Here is a 7,773-nt window from a genome sequence, read left to right on the forward strand (position 1 = left end):
ACCGTTTTTGTGTATCTTGGTTTATCCTCCATAACAGCGTGAACGGTTGGAGCTCATATAGGCACTTTTCCATACCACCTTCACACCTGCAGAACCAACATGAATCACGCACGCCACTTTCAAAACGCTCTCTTACATAGACATTGCTGAATATACTCCCCCAACCCAGTAACTCATCCTCTGGACACGCTTCTACGTACGTGGCACATTGCAACGTCATCACCTCATCGCCATTTTGGATTTAAAACGTAGTTTATACAAGAGGAAGCTGTGTTAACTAAATCCTGTCTATAGGCACGCAACGGGTTCTGAATTTTTTTTGTTTATAATTATATTAATGACGAAAAGCAAATGTACAATTTCCTCCCAGCATGAGGTTTTATATCCGTATTAATTATCGAGCTTACAAACACATTTTAAAAAAAATATTTTTACAAATTAACCTGTTTTCTTCATTAAAAACTATTCGTTTAATAGTTTTGTTGAAATATAATTTATTAACATCATTTCTGATATATATTGTTAAAAATATCTAGGTTCCCTTATACCGTCAACTATCCCTTTGAAAATGGCCGCTCTGTTTCCGTCAGTCCCTTGTTCACCTGTTGCTCAGCCACCGCACCCGCTCCAGCAGGAGTAGTGAGTGGGCGGGGTAGCTACGGCTTTTGGAAGTTGTGTTGCTGGAGTGTCCTGAACGTGCCGGATACCGGCTCCTGTAGCCGTGCAATAACCTGGGATAACAAACGGGCAGATTCTGCTGTCCGGCACTTCAGCGCTGAAGGTGAGGCGTCATGAGACATTATTTTGTCGCTGCTTTTTGAGGGTCTTGTTCCAAAAGGGAACAGGGAGCACTTGCTATTACAAACCAGCATACCCCCCTCCCACAACATTGCGAGAAAAGTGAGTTCCAGTTCATTTGCGGAATACTGCATCCTGACCGAACCTCAGTGGCATTTATTGGATACTCAGACTCTTGAGTTTGAATCCGTTGCTTTTCTTGTTTGACAGCAAGACGTGGCAAGCATCCTCATGCCCTTCAGTGCGCAGGTACCTCAAGGGCATGCTGGTCAGGGTAGTTTCTTTTTGAGTTTTTTTTGTAAAGGAGAGTGATCCAGTTTAGGACATGGGGGGCTGGGATCATTACATTCTCCACATCAAAGGGTGCCCCCTACACCACCAATCTTATGTCATCTCACATAGAAAACCACTGCCATTGTTTCTCTAGCAGTCAGTTCAATGACACCTGATGATTTAAACAATCTCAGCCAACGTACACTGAATTTATCACCTCCACAAGATTAACCATATTCCCAAGGAAATAAACAAGGAATTTTGTTTGCCAGTAGATATTTTTAGGTCGAGCCTGTCCCATTCCGCAGGAATGGATAGGATCGAATTCATGTCTGCAAAATCCTCTTCAAACTAAGGGGTTTCAGCCCGGCGTTTTCTTGCAGTTCACGTGAACATGCACGAGCATTCACGGCCAGGGCTTCTCCTCCCCTAGCAGCACTCCTCCCACACCAGCAACTCCCCCCTCCCACACCAGCACCTCCCCTCTCTCTCCCCACAAACACAGCCTTGCCGTAGCAGCACTCCTCCCACACCAGCACCTCCCCCCGCCCACACCAGCACCTCCCCTCTCTCTCCCCGCAAACACAGCCTTCCTTTCATTTCTCCTCCCCCTCCCCAGCCAGCTTCCCCCAGGCCGTGTTCCCTCAGATATGCTATTGCATATCGTTTGCTACCTCTTGTATTTTGTTGCTCTTGATACTTGCACAACTGTCACTATTGTCTCATGTAACGTAACGTTTGCTTTTGTAACATGCTCACTTGTAATTTTGGCTTCATGTATCTAAAAACGCCTCCCTCGCGCTCCTTTCTCCCTCTCTCCTGCTGCCTAGTCCTCCCACCCCCTCCCTCTCCAGCGCGCGCTCCACTCGCATCTGCCTGCTGCTCCCCCGCCCACCCCCCACTCCCCCAACCAGCAATTCACACACGCAACCCCACTCATCCACGCAACCCCACTCATCCACGCAACCCCACTCATCCACGCAACGCCACTCATCGACGCAACGCCACTCATCGACGCAACGCCACTCATCGACGCAACGCCACTCATCGACGCAACGCCACTCATCGACGCAACGCCACTCACCCACGCAACGCCACTCACCCACGCAACGCCACTCACCCACGCAACGCCACTCACCCACGCAACGCCACTCACCCACGCAACGCCACTCACCCACGCAACGCCACTCACCCACGCAACGCCACTCACCCACGCAACGCCACTCATCATATTGTGCTGCAAAACTAAATACTTATAAGGTCCCACAAGCGAGATCTATTGGCAATGCCAATGCTTGTTTCCCATTGAGATATCAAACATTTTAGTAAGGCAAAAGTCTACATGTCTCCAGCTTCTCCGTCCTCCTGACTTTCTTGCATGTAGGTTCTTGGACAGCGTCCGACATACGGACAGGGTACCTATGACTAAGGTGCCTCTACAAGGGAGAAGACTGCTGACGCCAGTGTTAGCTCCTGATAGGGTCCCATTAAGAATGGCCAGGACCAATCAGCCTGCTCAATAGTATCCTGGGGAAGGTAATATCCTGCCCTACCACAGCGTGTAGCACTGTTATTTTACTTGGTCCTGACGAATTGCTATGTTGAGCATGAAACATGTCGACAACTAGGTAGAACTTACACTTCTGGATCATTGCACCAGCGTGTAGGTTCACCCCACGTTTTTTACTTAGGTAGTCAACCACCCTATTAAAAGAGATATAGATTAACTAACCTTTTTTAAGATACACCCACCGTTCACGTCTACACACCCACTAGAGCCCTCACACCCACATGCACCAACTGGCAGGAACAAAAGATCTCTGGTAAAGAGCCCCTTCATGGGTGCCCGTCAGACATTGCAGCGCCAGTCTGACGAGGAGCAGAACCCAGATGATGAAGCATGACACCTAGCTTGCTGGGTGTGTGAAGGTTTTAGTTCCGAAAGGGGGATTCCCCCCCCTACCTCCTTTCACTTCACGTAGTGTTGGTTCATTTATTCTTCTCCCCTTGGAGAACAGTGTATCCTTTTTGTTGACGTAGTTCCTTGGCCTATACACTGGACATCGTTAAAAACCCCTCTTGGTTCCTCTCTTTGTTGAAAAGTCTAAATGTAACATCGTTGCCCACTCATATTTGTACAATATAAACAAATCAATCAAAATCATACATACTAGACTGTACAGGAGAGGGTTAAAACCACTTAGATTCTAACTGCAGGAACTACATATGTTTTAATCATATGTTTAAATATTATTTTGAAGCAATATTTCAGTTTATGTATGTTTGGTCTATGTGAGAAGATGTAAGATTGATGGTGTAGGGATGTGGTTCCCAAACTGTGCGCCGCGGCGCCCTGGTGCGCCGTTATCAGGAGCCAGGGGCGCCGCACACATGTGGGAAAGAATGTGTGAAAGTCACACTAAGAATGTCACTTTCACCCCCCCTCGCCTCCGTGATTAATTGGTTGCTCTGCCTCTAGTCTCTGCCTTTCTGAAGCAGAGCATCACGGCGACGGGGGACTCGGCTACAGACATAGCTGTGAGGCCCGCCTGCCAATGAAGATCCAGGCACTTCTTACTGAAAGGCAAAAGATGATGCCCATAATCCCGCATTTTGGCGCCTGGCAGATCTAACCATTTAAAAAGGCAATCAACTCTTTCAGCTGCTGATGAGCTGTGAAAGAGATGCCAGTCAGTGGCAGAAAGGAAGGTGTTGCAGCACAGGAGGGGGTCATGCTCCTTGTGGAGTCACGAGCACCTTTGGTTATTTAGATGCAAATAGCATTGAAAGAGTAAATGAAACGAATTTTTTCATTTTTACCCCTCAATTTTTATATAGAGCAAACCCAACCCAAACATTTTGGAGCGCTTTACATGAGCACTAATGACATTTCATAAGGACTTGCTCCTTTTTAGGTCTCGCCTGTCGAGCTTGCGAGACTATGGGGGCTTAAACAGTCTTTAACCAACTTGCAAGGAATCGTGGCGATTCCTTGCAGTGCCTGTGAAATTCAAGCTCAATGCGCATGGGCATTGAGCTTAAAAGCGCGTGCACATGCCCCCAGCCGCCTGCCTTGCATGTATTTTCCCTCAGGCGCACTCCTCCCACACCCGCTCCGCCCCCTCCCCTGCCTGCCGTGTCGCATTTCTTCAGTTCCCTCAGCCGCACTCCAGGCCCCTGCTGCTTTCACACCCTCTCCCCGCTCCGCCCCCTCCCCTGCCCGCCGTGTCGCATTTCTCCTCCCCTCCCCCCCTCCCCTTCTCTGCCTTCCCTCCGTCTTGTCTCTTTTGGTCTTATTCTTGTTTTAACTTTTTTTTCATCTTGGTTTGCCTTTCTTCACTTTCTACTGCAGTAACACACTCAGTTTGTCCCTTCACGCGACAGCATCTCTCAAATTGCAGTAAGTCTACAGCGGGTTCTTTTTGATGCTCTACTTCGTTGCAGTTTGTATTTTAAATTTGCACACTTTTGATGCGGCCGCTGCTTTCACTTTCGCGTGCACAGGGACGAGTCCTCTTCACATCCACCCCCTACAAGTGGTGCCTCCCGCTCACGTGCTGCTGGGTGGCTCTTGTTTACCCCACACTACCCAACCCCCCATCTTCGGGACACTGCACTGTCTCGCCCGCCAGATTTGCATTTTGCCTAGCACCCTCGCCTTCAGTTCTCGTTGACAGTAAATAATAAAGCGTTTCCGCTATGCCGGCTCTGCAGTGCAGGGCCATGAACCATGTATGATAACATCACCCAAAGTCGCCATTCACATACCGTCTATACTACCGACTTTCAAAGGCCCTCATGCTTGTCTGGCTCCTCCCTAAGTAAAGCAATCCAGAAGTACAACTCTGAATCAAAGACTCTCTGCCTCATCACCATTTGCCAGCATGCGGAGACTTCAAAGACTTCAAGCTGTGGCCATAATCAGGCCCCCTGCTTGCCATAACCCCTCCCTTTTCCCCCTCCCTCCTGGACAGCCTCGCTCTCCCAAGCACCTCGCTTAGGCACATACATACACCACTCACGTGCTCCCCACCCCCCTCCTCCCCCGATCACTTTCACGTCCGTCCGTCTCCCTAGATATAACACAATTACACGCAAAACTGAAAATGTACAGCTCAGCTGTTGATCTCCCAACTCAATGCCGTATGTGCGACATCAAAGAGTTTAAATACCTATATTCCAAGTGCTACTGTTAATGCAGGTTAAGTGAAACTACTAGTTGTTTTGAAACTGGCATAATAAATTCATGTTTTAAAAATATTATTTTAATCTGTGCCAATTGATTGTAGTTTGCACTCGCCACAGGCAGCACAGTCACACACCCAATGCCACTCACACACGCAACGCCACTCACACACGCAACTCACCCACGCAACGCCACTCACACACGCAACGCCACTCACACACGCAACGCCACTCACACACGCAACGCCACTCACACACGCAACGCCACTCACACACGCAACGCCACTCACACACGCAACGCCGCTCACACACGCAACGCCACTCACACACGCAACGTCACACACGCAACGCCACTCATCCATTTGCAAAACGAAAAAGGTCAAACTCTTCTATTGCGAGACCTATTGCATTTTCAATGCTTGTTTAGATATGGAGAGATTAAGTGATTTGCCCAGGATCACAGGATGTTGAGCCAAAACCAGAATCAAACCTGCTTGTTATGTTATGAAATTATTTATTGAGCGCACTATCACTGATTAGTTTCTTGGCGCTAAAATCGACAGTAACACGGTCCTCAGTTCCAAAGTGGGTAGCTCTGACCTCAAGCTCCATCTTCTCCCCTCCTCTACCCATGCTCAGGACCTGTCCAGGGAGTACACTCTTAATATCTGTCATACATCTGTGGTTCCCAAAGTGTTCGCCGCGGCACCCTGGTGCGCCGTGAAGGGAAGCCAGGGGCGCCGCGCCGCTGTGCAGGATGTGGGTCTGAAAAAAATATATAATTATCCTCAAAATGTAGTGAAACTGCGAGCTGCCAATTTTGGATCTGGGGAACCGGGTTCGACCCTCGACGTCCGCTCAGAATCCTGTGTCATTCTGGGCAAATCACTTAATCTCCCAGCGCCTACAAAAAAAGAATACATGAATGTATCCTTGTGTAACGTGACTGGTGCTCTTCAGGTCGAGTTTGCGCTATATATAAATCTGCAGCAAAAAAAATCCAGCCGACCAAAACACAGAAAAAGGGTAAAACTTTTCAACTGTCAAATGACATTCACGAACGTTCTTATTATGACGGCTTTTTCAAATTCATGTGCAACATTGTACAAAGTCCATTATCAGGCAGAAAAATCACATTATTGATGACATATATTTTGGATTCTTTAAATGGTGGAATAATTTAATGATTGGGAGAGAGAGAGAGAGGGTGTTCGTGCGCTGCTTAATAAACCTGTGGCGGTATCCCAGTTGTGCGCTGCTTAATAAACCTGTGGCGATATCCCAGTGTTCACTCTGGGAGCACAGATACGCATAAAATGACTATCTTTAACCTCCATTGGGTGGGTGGGTGCAGGGTCAGGGTCCTGGTGGAGAGCATTGGGTGGGTGGGTGCAGGGTCAGGGGCCTGGTGGAGAGCGTCGGGTGGGTGCAGGGTTAGGTCCTGTGGAGAGCATTGGGTGGGTGGGTGCGGGGTCAGGGGCCTGGTGGAGAGCGTTGGGTGGGTGCAGGGTGGGGGGCCTGGTGGAGAGTGTTGGGTGGGTGGGTGCAGGGTGGGGGGCCTGGTGGAGAGCGGTGGGTGGGTGGGTGCAGGGTGGGGGGGCCTGGTGGAGAGCGTTGAGTGGGTGCAGGTTCAGGGGCCTGGTGGAGAGCATTGGGTGCGTGCAGGGTGAGAGGCCTGGTAGAGAGCGTTGGGTGGGCGCCTTATGCCTTGATGCAGCCGCACTCTGCCAGCTTCTGTCTTTGCCTCACTCCTCGTTGAGGGGTCGTCACTCGTGACTGCTGCATGTTGGAGAGTGTGAGGGGAGAAGGGTGCAAGACAGGGGAGAAGGGTGCAAGTTAGAGAAGGGTGCAAGGCAGAGAGGAGAAGGGTGCAAGGCAGAGGGCAGAAGGGTGCAAGGCAGAGGGCAGAAGGGTGCAAGGTAGAGGGGAGAAGGGTGCAAGGCAGAGGGGAGAAGGGTGCAAGGCAGAGGGGAGAAGGGTGCAAGGCAGAGGGGAGAAGGGTGCAAGGCAGAGGGGAGAAGGGTGCAAGGTAGAAAAGGGTGCAAGGCTGAGGTGAAGTAGGGTACAAGGGGAAGGGGGGAAGGGTGCAAGGTGGAGGGGGAAAGAGTGCAAGGAGGATGGTGATGAAGTTAAAAATCCCCCCCCCCCGAAAACATTTCTGCGGATACCCATGATCAGAGCCCACCTCACGTAAACTTCTTGTAACGCCACAGAGCTCCTTGAGCCTTTCTCTAGCCTGGTTACTTTTAGTGGGAGTGCTTTATACTACTCTATGTATGCATTGAGATGTACTTTATAAGATCTTTGTGATTGCAAATAAAGTTTTATGACAGTGATGGCTACTCTCTGAATCCTTCATCACGTCTAGCCTTGATTCTTCATGTAGACCAGTGGTTCCCAAAGGGTGCGCCGCGGCAACCCGGTGCGCGGGTAAAAAAATGGTGGGGAGCCACGGCCAACTGCCAATTCGGTCAAGGGAGCCACGGGTCAAAAAAGTTTGGGAACCACTGGTGTAGG

At 49.6% G+C, this 7,773-nt stretch overlaps 1 protein-coding gene across 2 annotated transcripts in view; it reads left to right on the plus strand.

Moving 5' to 3' along the window:
• Nucleotides 1–630: 630 nt before the first annotated feature.
• PRRC1 (proline rich coiled-coil 1) overlaps nt 631–7,773 on the plus strand; it is a 189,750-nt gene continuing 182,607 nt past the window's right edge. Inside the window, exon 1 of one of the 2 annotated variants that reach the window (XM_078675604.1) lies at nt 631–823. The gene's annotated coding sequence lies outside the window, so the exon portion shown is untranslated. The remainder of the gene's footprint in view (nt 824–7,773) is intronic. The other variant, XM_078675603.1, reaches the window with a different exon arrangement.

Source organism: Lissotriton helveticus, chromosome 2_1, assembly GCF_964261635.1.
Source record: "Lissotriton helveticus chromosome 2_1, aLisHel1.1, whole genome shotgun sequence".
NCBI classification, from domain to species: domain Eukaryota; kingdom Metazoa; phylum Chordata; class Amphibia; order Caudata; family Salamandridae; genus Lissotriton; species Lissotriton helveticus.